Genomic DNA, 14,503 nt, shown 5'->3' on the forward strand with positions numbered 1-14,503 from the left:
AGCATGGAGCATTTACTCAAACATGCATATTCTAATTAAGACCCATCGAACTGTTGCTTTTTACTAAAACATAAAAATTCATGCAAAGGAATTCAACAGCTGTTTACATGTTAAAGAAGAAAGCATAACATATATTTGTATCTGTTTTGTCGGTAGAGATATGCTGCAAGGTCCTCTTCACTGCCTGAAAAATGAAATCCAAACAATATCAGATGTAAAACAGCAGCTCTGTACACATTAAGCCTGAGGCAACATATCAGCAATGAAAGAGGAAAGGAAATGCCTTTCAAAACTCCCCTTGGTTTTATCGGTGTGTAACACTTTACAATCAACTCTCAAATAGGTGTGTTTTCAGATTCCTCTGTAGTGTAATGAAAAGAGGAGGAACATGGGGGGACTCAAGGACTGGGAAGACAATTTAGATGATTCTGCATCTTTGTGTGATTAGTTTCACTACCTTAGATAAAACATGCACAGCAAGTCAAAACTCATCTTAATCTGTGTGTCACATGGGTGCTGGGGGGAATCCTCTCAGAGGAAACAACCAAAACTGCTGCATGGCAAAGCATAACGCTGTACAAATGCCTAAATGGTAGCCCTGCACGTGTTCTCCACCCATCATTAATTGTCTGATCTTTGTGGTAAAGGAAATGGCACGAGTTTGAGCAGACGGCGGTTCCCACCGGTATTAGTTGCTAATTGCCGTCAACGTTTGGAGCAGCCCTTTCTGGGGGAAAAAACAATCTATTCTTCCTTTGCTGCTTTGCAGAATTTCTTGGGAGTACAAGATAAATGTTTATACCATAATTACTACTAATTGCGCAAATAATTGCAAATTTCTTTTGCCACCCAAACTCACAGTAAAACAAAGGCAATCTATGTGGCTGTTGGCTGTGAAATTGAAACAGTCCAATTTCTCCAGTCTGCCTTCCAGTCATTCATTATCTGGCATTTGTATTTGCTCTGTGGTAACAAGCCAGACTTTGCAAGGAGGGGAAGGGAGATTCAGGGGGGCTGATGATAGGGATTCAAGGATGCTCTGGATGAAGACACTCTGTTGCAAGCATCTCGCTTCTCCCAACAAGACATCGGAAAAGCTTCAAAGCCACATCTGCTGATTACCCCCGTGGCTCCTCCATTTTGAACAGAAAAAAAAGGGGAAACAAACAAAACAGCATCTGTAAAACTTAATAGGCTTTTTACAAAGGTACTCTGCACCTAATCACTTTCATTCAGGTCAGTGTTGTATTAGTGCTTTCATTCTGTCGTGATGGTCAAATCAGATATCAAAGATTCTGTTAGCCTCTCAAACAGGGAAAAGGGAAAAAAGACGGGCCAGCAGGGAGCTCCGGCAATCCATCTATTAAAGACCAGCCAATCATCAAAGACAAATTACAGAACACTTGACTGGGATATGCAAATTCCAAATTAGATGCAAGTCAGGAGATCAGCATAGCAATATTTTGATTTGGCAAGGGGAAAATATCTGATTGAGGATCAGCTTTTAATATTATTATAGGATGAAAATAAAAAAATAAAAAATGTGTTACTTATGTCTGTGAAATGTATACTATTTTTATTCTAACTGTGTTCAATGTAAAAATTATTTATATGTTTGTGTACAAAGTACTTGATTTCCACCAATAAAAAAAAATAAAAAAACTTTCTGATATAATTTCATCCTTTTGTCGGGGTTGCGATGCTTTTTATTTGTGAAAAAAAAATCTGCATTTCATCTTCATGTAAGGGCAACCACATTCTATAACTAGTCTCATTTTTAAAAATCGCTCTCTTCATTTAAAAAAAAGTATTTTGTTTTGTTACCTTGTTCTAGAGCATTGCTGAACATTTCAAGAAACATTTATTGGGAGAATATTAGTTTTACCTGTATCCATTATTGATTTTTGAACATAAAATAGAGATGTAGTTTCTCAGCCAATGCTCTGCTGCTTTTGAGTTCAAAATGTCCAACACAACAGTCACTGCTCCTTGAGTTCTTTAAACAAATTAACCAACACACAACTTCAGAAAATGTTTACAGCATACATTATATAATGTATGCTGTAAACTGAACAAAAAATTACAAAAATAATGTTTAACTGTCTCAATGTTTTTTTTAAATATGAGCTAAGGTCCATTGTGTAATAATCAGATATAGATCAAATACAAGACACCAACTTTGTCCTGAAGCAAAACATTCCCAAAGTGTGCCAGGTCCTCCCCTGCACCTGACAGCAATGAATCATACCGTTATCAAATACAATCATACCGTTATCAAATAAAACCCATGAACTTACTCTCCACCACAGGAGTCCAGTCCAGCCATCCTCAGTGTAATTCTCCTCTGGTTCACTTCAGTCTTTACTTTTTTTCTTAAAATGCATGGGGGCAATTTCTTTTAAGAAAGTCCGCTATGCAAGCTTGCTGCCTGAGGCCATTAACGTGCAGCTGATGCAGACACTGCAGATGGACATGTACCATTCAGCTGAGCTGTCAGAAGAGGAACAGTCAAGCGCCTGTCACACAGACAGACACATGAAGAATCTTATCTTTGCAAGGAACGATACCCTGGGCCCCCCACTGAGGGGCAGAACAGAATGTGCCCCCACTGTTAAAATGTAGAGTGAGTGCTTTCTGAACTGCATATAATGACCTCATTTAATTTCTTGACGACTGAAAAACGTAAATGACATTTGTTTCTTTTTTTCATTTCTTCAAAAAAAATTACCGAATTTAACTTTGTAACTGGTAAAGATAGAAAAAAATGTTATTACATCCTTAACAAATAATAGTGGCAACCCCACAGGATCAAAAACACTGAGTGCTTTACAGAACCTGGTATAGCCAAGTATGGGGTTTATACAGAGAAATTTGTAAGTAAGTAAAAAAAAAACTTTAAATGATACATATAAATTATTATGCATTAAATAAAATTAGGCAACATTTTAATACAAGATGTAATTTTAACCCTAAACAGTGAATGGGTTCAAACTGTGCCGTACAATGTGAATCAGTAGATGAGCACTTTATTGACAATTGGTAAATTATACAACACTGTAGTCAATAACCAACAGTAATTACATCCTGAGGTCATCAACTGTCAATGTATAATAGAAGGTTAATGTGTAATAAAAAGGAAAGATTCATAACATTTCCTACAAATGTAGGTAGGAACATAACACAGAAACTCATTTTAGTGTATAGAAAATACGCTGGTTAGCATTAAAACCTTTGTAGCGGGGCAAATAACACAATAGCTCACACAATAATATATTGTTTAATTATGTTTTTTTTTCTTTTTACTGTAAGTACAAAGCAATCCATTTGATGATGAGTTCTCAAGAATACAGATAAACACGCAAAGATTTATGAAACTACTATGTCTCATCAGTGAGTTCCACAACCTTCCATCATTTCCTCTGTTTCCACTGGGTATTTGAGAAGGAAGACAGCCAACTAGTTAGTTAAAACAATAGAAACACGGACAGACAATAACCCAGCCCACAGGGAGTTACAGACTAAAGAGCTGGTCAATTATTCTGTGCAACATATGCATCAAAAGGCTGGGTCAGCTCATTCTCCAGCCGCTCTCTAAGAGGATCTTCACCCAATCTATGTCACAGAGTTAGAACAATTGCCACCTCACTGAGGTGTGAATACATTGATGAATTCACCCTTTACTTTTGACACCTGATATGTAAAAGCACGGCTTGTATTCAAAAGCAATGAGTGCTGCTTTGACAATGTCAATATTTCTCTCCAACATGCAGAGTAGGCATGCAGACTAATGACAGACCCGGTATATCACCAAATGAGTGCACAACAGGGGCAGAGGACTGGAATTAATAGCTACAGCAACAAATGACCTGACAGGACAACTGCAAACACACAGACAGACAAAACAGCATAAAAACAAACACACACAACCATGTCCTGTCACATACAAAACCACGGGGTATTTCTTCTTTAAAAAATACAGCAGCCAGCATAAGGATACAGTAAATCCAGAGAGGACTGCCAGCATGTCACTATCTGTGAAAGAGAATAATATTTGCAAGTGCTGCTGTGATTTCAAGGCTCTTCCATCAACAACATATTGCTGTCACTCCTCTGTGATTTTCAACTATGACAGGTATTTTTTTGTTTGTTTGTTTCAGGCAGTTGTGGTCAGGTAAACAGATTTTTATTTTTTTCATGTCTTCAATAGAGCCGGTACCTCATTTAATGCCCCCCCTGACACATTCCCCTCTCACTCCTTATACTCCCACTCCACCCTCCAAGAGCCAAAGGCTTATCATGAAAGCACAACAAGGATATATTGTCAGGAATTTTACTTTTAGGTAGGCCTGATTGAAAGAGGCTGCATTTGTTCTCTCAAGTACACCCTTCCTCTATACCCTCCTCCATGGTGCACAGGAGTACCATTATATTTGCTGTGGACCTCATCCATTCATCATTCTTCTCACCTATAAAGCAAAACATACATATATCAACCATAGCTTCCTTCCCACTTCTCTAAATCATGCTTTGTTCTGTTGCGTGTAAAGGAAACTGCCTTGGCTTCAGATATCAACATTGGCTGAGCCAAGTGAAAAGAATGGAGACTTTTCCTGCACTGACAAAATTAAGGGATCATATTTCTGTATTTAATATAGATCTTAAAAAAACAACATAATTTTTAAATGTGTAATGCTATCCACAGGTTTTATGGCTAGTTTGAATAATAAACTCTCATAAGTAAGTTTATTTTTGACAGTTTGCAGCTGGTTGTAGTTGTTTTGTAATTGTATACCTTTAACAGGGTTTACCCCTTAAGTGTTCTTGTGATTCCAAAGTCTGCAGGTAATATCAGGTTTTAATACAATGAATAAAGAAAGTTTCAATATAATTCACAGGAAATTACTCAAACATTCTAGGAAATTGCTAAAAAAAAATGAGAAAATAGGAACCACCAAGCTCTTAAAATTAGACTAGATATTGTTCTGAAATGCCTACCGCTGGCATTTTGTTTGCTTGCAGTCATCAGTCTGATAAGTCTGTCCATTTCTAACTTAAACTAAGGGTTGATTGTTACACAAAATCACAAAATAGAACTTAACTTTCGGATTGCGGGATTACTGGTGGTTCTAAGAGTTTTCACTGTAAGACTGGATGCGCTTTGTCTTTTTCTGGGTACTTTTAAGACTAGACTTTGAACGTTCCTATTATCATCTTACAAGGGGAATAGCTTACTGTAGGTTCTACTGATCTACACTTAGTGGCCTCAAGATTTAAGCCACTTGTCTTTGCACACACATGCACTTTATTGGTCCCCCCTGTCAATACAAAATCTTTAATATGGTATTGTTTCATCTGTTACTTCAACAACTTCAGCTATGTGTAAAAGCTTCAAAAAGCTTTATTAGTGTTTTTATAGGAATGTTTAACCACTCTTGCAGTAGGGCATCTGATAGGTCAAGCACAGATATTGGACAAGAGGTTCAGCTTTTACTTACAGTTTCTCTTTTAAAGAGGAAATCATAAATTCGGACAAAAAAGATATAATAGCAGCAACGCATATGTCCTCCTGCACTACCGTGTGTATTTTGGTTCAACAGTGATCTTAGTGGCTCTTGTTTTTTTCATACCTATATGTCCCATGTCAAACCATAATGGGTTGGTATCGAACAGCTGAAACGAGTGCGGGACGAGAGGTTTTTTTGTGTGTTTCTGAACGCACCAATGGCAATAAATTCAGCTTTTAGGCAAGGTTAGTGTTCTCCTGGGAATTGAGAAATCCAGACTTGCCCACTGGATTAGCATGATTCTTCACTCCAGAAATCAAAAATGCTCTCTATTCCAGTAGTTCCTCTACTGAATCCACAGTTTAGCTTTGAAGATGGTGATGCAATGCTTGGGTGCAGCTACTTGGACACTGACATACATTACATGAAACTACACACCTTTCTTCAGCAAATCTGTCAGGTAATAGGGTTGTTTATTCATTCTCCAGACAACTGCTAGCCTTCCACTGTTTTCACACACCCCAATCTGTGTTTTTTAGTGACTTTGAGCCTTAGCTAACAGTTGTTGTCCATTCTGAATTTGTTGCGTAACTGGCATATGGAATTCATTGACTCCTGAGAGTGACACATTCTTTCACAAAGTTTCATCAAAAGTAAGGATGCTGATGTACTTTCATTTATAGAGCTGTTACCGTGGAAGCGATGTGAACATCTAGAGTAAGATAAGCAATTTGGATTTGGACCCATTATTTTAAGCAAAATAATATATCTCTGTGGTTTTGCTGTTGTAAACTAAAGCTGATGGAGTATATACAGTACCAACCACTTTTCCTTATTTCTCCATTAATGCATTGTTTCAGGCTAAAGCTATCTTTTCTCTCTTCATCTTCATCTCACAGAAGATTCTCCGGGAAAAATGCTATTGCTATTGCTTAATCCTGATATTGGCTTTGTGGTCTCTGGGTTTTGCCTTTGATTTTGCCCCTGTGATTCTTTCTTTGGCCGTGTCTCTTTGATCGAGTCACTCATGAACAACTTGACTTTTTTCTGAATTTGGCTCCAACTTAAAACCATTAATTTCACAACTGGGTTTATTTGTATGACATGCCATTAATGATCAATTTCGCTACATTTGACTTTGGTGTATGTTAAAAAGGATTGGACTGTACATAACTGGATCGTAAGTTGTAGTAAAGTGAATTGGACTGTATATATTTGGATGTACAGTACAAGCACAACTGGTTATTAAAATATATGGTTTTCCCTTAAAAAAAAATTAAAATCTAGAATTGTAACTCAAGCCAACAATTTGAAGGCAATCTGAGCTGCCAGAAAAACAGATATTGACAATTGTTGAGAGTATAATATATTTCATCTGGCACATTGGCATTCAAAAAAGCAAATTTTTGCTATAAACCTAAGGAGTCCTAAAAATGGGTGGATTTCTTTGGTAAGATGTCACAAAAGAAACATTAAAAACAGTCATGATGCTCCATAACTAAATATTTGATAATGGTAAGAATACAGATAATCTACTTTAAAGGTCAATCTACGTGTGTATTACAGTGAAATTCGACCTCTGCATTTAACCCATCTTTGAGGGAGTAGTGGGCAGATTGGAGAGTCTGTGGAGCAATGTGGAGAAAAGGGCCCAGAGTGGCAGGATTCGGGAATTGAACCAAGTGCTTCCAGTCTTCTCTGAACATAAGCACGCTGCTGCAATTTTTTACCCTAAAATGTATTTGCCCTGATACAGTTAGAAACACTGAATACTCATCACAGAAAAGCACAGTGGTGGAACAAGCAGACTGAATAGTAAACTTTTGAGCAATGACTGCAATGAATTCTTGTTGCATTACGTAATTGCCCATGCATAACCTCGAGCCATTGTTCCTTTCAGTTATAGTCACAGTCCTTGGTTAAAATGTTGGCTTTTACTACTTTGCTGGAATGAAAAAAACAACAACAAAAAAGCAACTTCTTAAGTTTGCAATTTAAAAGCAAATCAGTTTAAATGTTCTCTAAACTACTACAATTAGAGCTACCAGAATTTGCATTAGAAAAAAGGAAAATATATGCAGCTAGGATATTATACAGATGTTTCACATTAGCTACTAATTAACTGTTTCTTTTTCTTGTTTTACAACATGTATTGACATCACAGATTTACCCTTTAAAGTCTAGAGATCTCACTGAGGCACAATAACAAGAAACCCGTTCTTTTGAAAGCTTTTGAAACTTTAGTATATTTAATAATCAGAACAAGTTTTTTTTATTATTTAACTCAGCTGGGCATCTTTTACTAGTAGATGGAGGATGGCTAGTTTGCATATTATATGTATGAGAGAGTTAATTGTAGTGGGATTATTTGCCATTTATTCATTACACAAGCTTTTTCTGTTGCATTATTCATTTTCGAACAGGATCCAGGGCATGTTTTAATCATACTGAATGCAGATTGACAGTGCTGTGTCACCACTCTTTTCTAATGAAAAGCCAGCAGAAAGCTAGCCCATCTTTGTTCGGTGTTACAAATGCTAAAGCTTGAACAGATTAAAAAACTGTCTATGTGCAAATATCACTGAAAGTTTAATGAAAAGAAGATGTTTACATGTTTTTTTTCTTCCTTTTTTTATAAAAAAGGGATTGAGAAATCCTATCAGAATGGAGCGCTTTGCTTGTGAAGCAAGTTGCATTGCTGTGTGCATTTCTGTGATATATTCAAGTAACGCAGTGGGTGGGCTCGGTCCTTTAAATCTTTAATCCTTCCCCCCCTCTAAGGGGGAGGAGAGTGTGAGGATCAGAGAGCAGAGAGAAGGTATCCTCTACTGGACACAGACCAGCGCAATGGCTCTTCTCTTGTCCCGTACTGAAGCTGTCACTGCCGGTGTCTGGATCCATGAGGCAGGCAATTTCAGCATTGTGGTGTGAATCGATACCCAATCACATCACGTTCACAGGCAGCACATCAACCTGAAGAGGCCATAGCGCAATTTACAGCATATTGTTTTTGGCCCTGGAAGCAAACAGGCACTAGGAGCAATAGAAGCATCATGGCAGAGCAAGACAAGGCCTTGTCATGGCCATAACAGCCTTATCTCTGACCACAGAGGTACTCATACTAAACAGCATAGCCAAAGAAAGCTTGGGAACACACAGGGATCATAATGCATCCTCTGTTTAAATGCAGCAGGAGGATTAGGAATCATGGTCTTAACACAAGAGTATCATCTTAACTAGGACCATTCATAGTACATCCTTCACCAGCTTTATAACAAATGCACCTTAATTTTAGTAAATCAATTTCACTGACAAAACAGCTCTATTAAGATTTTTCTTCCATTGTGAAATTAAAACAAGCCAGATCAAAACTATACCTATAAAACAATATTAATAATTGAACATCCTCAGCAATCAAGGTTTAAGGGTCTTGCTCAGGAAGCCAGAGTTCAGGCTGTGGAGATCGAACCAGGTACTTGCAACCTTCTCAGAGCACAAACACACTGCTCTAACCGCTAGGCCACCACTCCCTCTAAAAGCAACAATGTCTATGTATTCATTTTGTATGACATAATATGAAGTTTAATATTCAAACATCAGGAGCAGACATTTTTAAGGATCAGAATTTCTTGTTATTATAGACATTTCTCTTTCAAGTTTTTTTTTTCCTTTTTTTTTCAGGTGGCATCTTTCCACATGTTGAAACACACACATGCACACAAGTTTTAAATGCATAGGACAAGATTCACAAATGTATTTAAAAAGTATACACACATATGCCTTGATTTAGGAACTGCATATCATCTGTGAAGCTCAATGAATGTTTGCGTTGATCTTTGAGACAGTCATAAGTTGACTCAATACACAAATGCAGTCTTTAACAGGAAATGAGTTGACATCTCAACACGGCCTCATGCAGTGGAGTGATAAGAAAAAAATTATACTAAATTATCCGTTTTAACCAGTTTATGATGCCATATGAGCGAAATCTATAGCTGTTAATGTTTTTCAGTAGCATTATAAAATTTGGAGGCACTAATGTGGCTACCTTGCTTAGCTTTTTAGCGTATCTTTATAGTTGCACAATAAATGGATTAACTTCTTCATCTACTTGTCTAGAGAGTCAAGTCATGAGTCATTTAACAACTCTGCCGCTAGGCGGTGTATTGTTTGAGCAACTGAGCCTTCTAAAAGACAGCACGCCGATGAGAAGGAGGGCGGATGAGGATCTACAACCCCAGGGGCAAAGAGAACGTTTATTGAAAATTGCTGCTTTGTGGGAACCTGTTTTGTAATACACTGGTTTATTTATGTCGATGCTAAGCTAATGAGCTTCTCAGTGTGCAGCAAAAACGCAAAAAAGAACAAATACGATTAATTTGTCGCTTGCTGTCAGGGTATGAAACTTTAACCCATCCGTGAACACAAAGGCAGTAAATGCTAAATACATTTGCTGGATGTCTATGTCTAACTGTGAGTGCGCTGATGGATATATCATCACAAACACATAAAGATTAAAATATTGTTTTGCACAACCCATGCCATTGGAAGACAGGCTATCAAAAGTATTTTGCACTTTTTTTTTATGAAATTTAATGAAATTCCAAATGAATGATAAAGCTACATTACCTTCTATTGTAACTTTGTTTGCATTTAACACATTGCTTTTAGTGAAATAATATGTTACTTAAAAATATATGAGAGTAAATTATCATTTAATTGTTTATTTTTTCTGGCTGGTAAAAAAATATGCTGAGCCATGTCAATCCTCCAGTTCTGATGGCCGGTGATTCAAAAAGTTACTTTTGGCCAAAAAACGAAAACACAGAAATAAGCTATTATGTCAAATATTAAATCCTAGCATTTTTTGGCTATTACATGTACTAACCCAATTAAAAACGTCATTTTTTTTTTTAAACTGAAGACGTTTCAAAAAAGTATTAACCATTCAATAACAAATACCCAAATATTTATTAACACACTGCCATATTTTTTGTTACGCCCTTTGCTCACTGGGAAAACGTCTTGCGGTTTTTTTTTTAAACACATATAATATGGGACAAAAAACAGTTTCTGACCATAGAAACAGGCTGAGAACATTGCAGGTGGTATTAAATGGAACCCACTCTGCAGGGGTTGGGGGGAGGGGCACGACAGGCTCATCATTCAGTGTAAAGAACGTAATGTTTGTTTGTCTGCATCTTGTCAAGCCAACAAGTGGCTTCTATGCACACCTGCAATCACTATATGGTTCCACAGCAGGGTGTTCTTCAGTGGAGCCAGCAGCCGTGCTGTGAGCACCGTGTGTTGCATGGATTGGAGTAGAGACCTCATCGTATTCTCAAGATAAACACAGACTGAATGAAACCGCAAGCAATAAAAATACTGAAAGAAATGTGCAGTTTTTACCTTGAAGAGCAAATAACAGCAGAGAAAGTCCATGATTGGAATTAATATAACTAAAAGAGAATTGAAATAGTACAAATAAAGTAAGATGCAAATCTGTCTGCAGGTCTGTCAAGTAATTTTTAAGAATGTGTTCTTTACTCAGTTAAACCACTGTCCTTTAATATTAAATCAGGAACTGTATGAGGAAAAGACAACAGGAAGCAGCCCCATTATTGGTAAAAATGCAAGACATATCACAGCTGTTTGATTGATGCAGCTATTTCCAACAGAGATAAAGCCTCGACTTTAGTCTCTACAACAGAGGACGACACAGAACACTGTACCTAAGATGGTTGTTATGGCTACGTAATTCTTTTTAAATGGTGCTTTTATACAGTGTAAAACTGACTGAGGCAAGTCAAGGGCATAACGATTAAAGCTTTTCCCCTAACAGTTCAAAGCTAAGCTAAGATTTTTTTTCTGTGTTGTCTATTTGAAATGCAGTCGTGACGTGGGTGGGTTTTTTGTTCGAATGGAGAATCTTTTTGTTTAACAAAATCTATAAAATAAACACAGTTAAAACAGATTGCTTTGACATGAAAAAGTCGGATCCTTATTGTTATCGATTATGTATTTTCCAGTGAATTTTTGTTCCCAACTTTAATCAAATCAAGATTATAAAAGACCCTTGGAGGTCGTAAAGCATACTGAAAAAAAGGTGTAGAGGTCGCAGATCAGCCTCTAGGAATAAGAAATGTATTTTCAAATTTATTATATATATATCCAAGTTAAAAAGTCTAAGAGAAGGACAGGTTAGTTTTCTTCTTTTGTTCACCACTTAGTGGATAGTCACTGCTCCTTCCATTGCTGTCACTATCGCTGCTTCCACCCACTTATGGCCTTGGGGGAGATGTAGACTGCAACTCGTCTCTGTCAATAGTCATGAAGCGATGCCAGCGACACTCTTTCTATCCCATTCCTGCATAGGCAGCCTACACCGGTAACATGAGCAGGAGTCACTGATGATGCATCAGAAACAGTTGTTAACCTGCAAACATTGGGAGAATTATTATATATGCTCCTTTTAAAATTAAATAATATCATGCCTGAAATTCATCCTATTCTTTATTTGAAGTACATTTTCCACCTGGCTGTTACTTTTCTCACAGTTTTATTTTTGGAAACAAGACCAGTTATGCCAGTTTTATTGCAAAAATGAAAAAAAAGTAATATCTTCTTAGAGACCTAAGTTTCTATGGAGCTACTTGCAGTAGCAATTTTTTTTTTATCATAATATTGTAACATAAATATGACTAAGCTTATGCCAAAAGAAAACAGACTAAATCCAAGAACAAACGCACTTATTTTAAGAAAAATAACTTATCTCGATAAAATTTTTCTCCAGTGCAGTGTGTCGCACTGAGCTTGTTGCAGATATTTTTTATTTAGGCCCAATATTGAAGCGTGGTCTGCGCTGTTATTCCATGCCACAATGCAAGAGTGTGGGTTTAGAAATGGCCGAAGCAGTGAGGAAGTAGGGGCAAGTTTGTGCGACAACGGAGGGACATGAGGGCGAAAAAGAGCGGGGCTCCAGGTGGAAAAATGTCCCAGCGTTTTTTCACACCTCGCTTTTCTAGCTGGTCCAACTTTACGAGTCAAATTCTGCAATGGCGGTCACAAATAGAAAACAAGCCAGTAAGGTACCAAACATGAAATATGAATAGTGTAGAGCAGATGTAGAGTTGACCAATCAGATGCCTCCTGTCTACGGCACTGTCTGCGGTCACCTACAATTTTGGAGAGTTGCACCAGAGTGTTTGCGGCAGGGGCGGGGGCACCTAAAAGGGGAAATCTATGTGTTGACACCTACATTTTTTTGTTTTGTTTTTGGAGTAACCCAGCCAGACTCATGAATTGAATTGAATGAAAATCAATAAGGGGAACTGAAGATTACAGTGAAGATTACAGTATCGGGGCCCCGTCCGATACTGGTATTGGTATCGGTGCAACACTAGTTAGTACACAACAGAGCCGAAAATGTCCTAATGTTTCCATTTTGGCCAAGAGATTTCATTTCGGTTAATCCCTACTGACAAGTATGATCTTTTAGGGGAAACCTCTTTGATTTTCAATTAGAGAAAACTTGTAGACAAAATCAAAATCAAATCTTTAATGCATCAAAACAATTTTGAGTTACACTGTATGACTGAACTTGAGTCTCCAACAATGGTTAAAAAAACATATTCTTTGGTGTTTCCATCAATATGAGTATTCATCTAATTCAAGTCGCTCCTGTAATTTATCTAGTTAATCAAACTAAAAGGAAAAGAAAAGATCATTTTCTGCTCTAGAACACATTGTATTCTCATACCAGACTCAAATAACACAAACATACCAAGATGACTTAAAGAATCTGAAAAGAAATGGATCAGTGCCTTTGTGCTGACATTTTCCTTTACAGATAGCAACAGCTATTACCTTTTCTCTGATTAGAAGCTGTAATTCTTCCATTTGAATATCATTCAATAAAGTATGTACACTTGTGTACAGTGTGCAAGATGGCCAAGAGCAATGTGAATGTGTCTAGCATTTGTACATGCCCACAGAACCCCCCCAGCACCACACACACCCCTTTTATTACCACATTACAGACCGTCCGTCTTTTACCGCCACGGATGATCTCCACACAGAGATCAGTGGTCGTGTAGATATATATAAATGTGCATTTTCATCATATCCTGACGCCAAGAAGATTAATCAGCGGTGCATTCCCCTGCCAACCACACCTCATCCATATTCCGGCTGGCTTATTGCACAGGGAGTGGCTGGTGATAAAGCAGGATCGATATGCAAAGCTGGTAAAAACACAGCAAGTACAACAGCATGGCACACAGGTAGAAAACTAGAGATGACATGACAGAGAGGAAAGGAAGCTGTTAAAAACTTCATTCACAGCATGTTAATAAGAGAAGAAAAGGCATGGCTTTGCAACCTGTGTTAAAGGTAAAGACAGCATAAAATATTCCTATATCACTCTTTAGGCTATAGTGGTTAAGGTAATTTTATATTCATTTTAAAGCGTGTGGCTAAACCTCTATACATGCGTATGAAAAATCCATTTATACGTCACAAGGCCTCTTGAAAAGCCAGCAATTGAAGGTTAACTCTTCAGGCACTGTGTAAATCTTTTATATCCACACAGAGGAAAAAACAGTTCATAAGTGCTAAAATTATTTTGACTGCAAAAGTCTAGCTGCAGTATAACCTGGGACACGGTACCTTTAAACCTTTCTGACAGGTAAACCTGGAAAGGCATCAAAGGTTTTCTCTCTTTGTCATATCCCAAAACTGCCACCGAGAGTAGAGTGACAACTTTATTTCTCATCTGTTACATAAATCAAGGAAAAATACTGTGAAAGTCAGCTCTTCAAACTAAAAAAATTCCCAGTGCTTTCTAAGCTTTGGAGGATTTCTTTAACAAAGTTTCACATAGGAGTGAGAGAAAAAAAAAGAAAAAAAAAGTAATTTCTTTGACAGGCAGACATTATGTGATAGAGGAGACTTTTCACTGCATTAAAGAATGGGGCTCCAAACAACAAAGAGATAGCAGC

At 37.4% G+C, this 14,503-nt stretch overlaps 1 protein-coding gene across 5 annotated transcripts in view; it reads right to left on the reverse strand.

Annotated features, from left to right (window-relative positions):
- The window catches only part of LOC107083923 (calmodulin-binding transcription activator 1-like), a 401,719-nt gene that overhangs the window by 342,687 nt on the left and 44,529 nt on the right, over nucleotides 1–14,503 (reverse strand). The gene's annotated exons all lie outside the window — the stretch shown is intronic.

Source organism: Cyprinodon variegatus, unplaced genomic scaffold, assembly GCF_000732505.1.
Source record: "Cyprinodon variegatus isolate N-32 unplaced genomic scaffold, C_variegatus-1.0 Scaffold87, whole genome shotgun sequence".
Taxonomy (NCBI): Eukaryota; Metazoa; Chordata; class Actinopteri; order Cyprinodontiformes; family Cyprinodontidae; genus Cyprinodon; species Cyprinodon variegatus.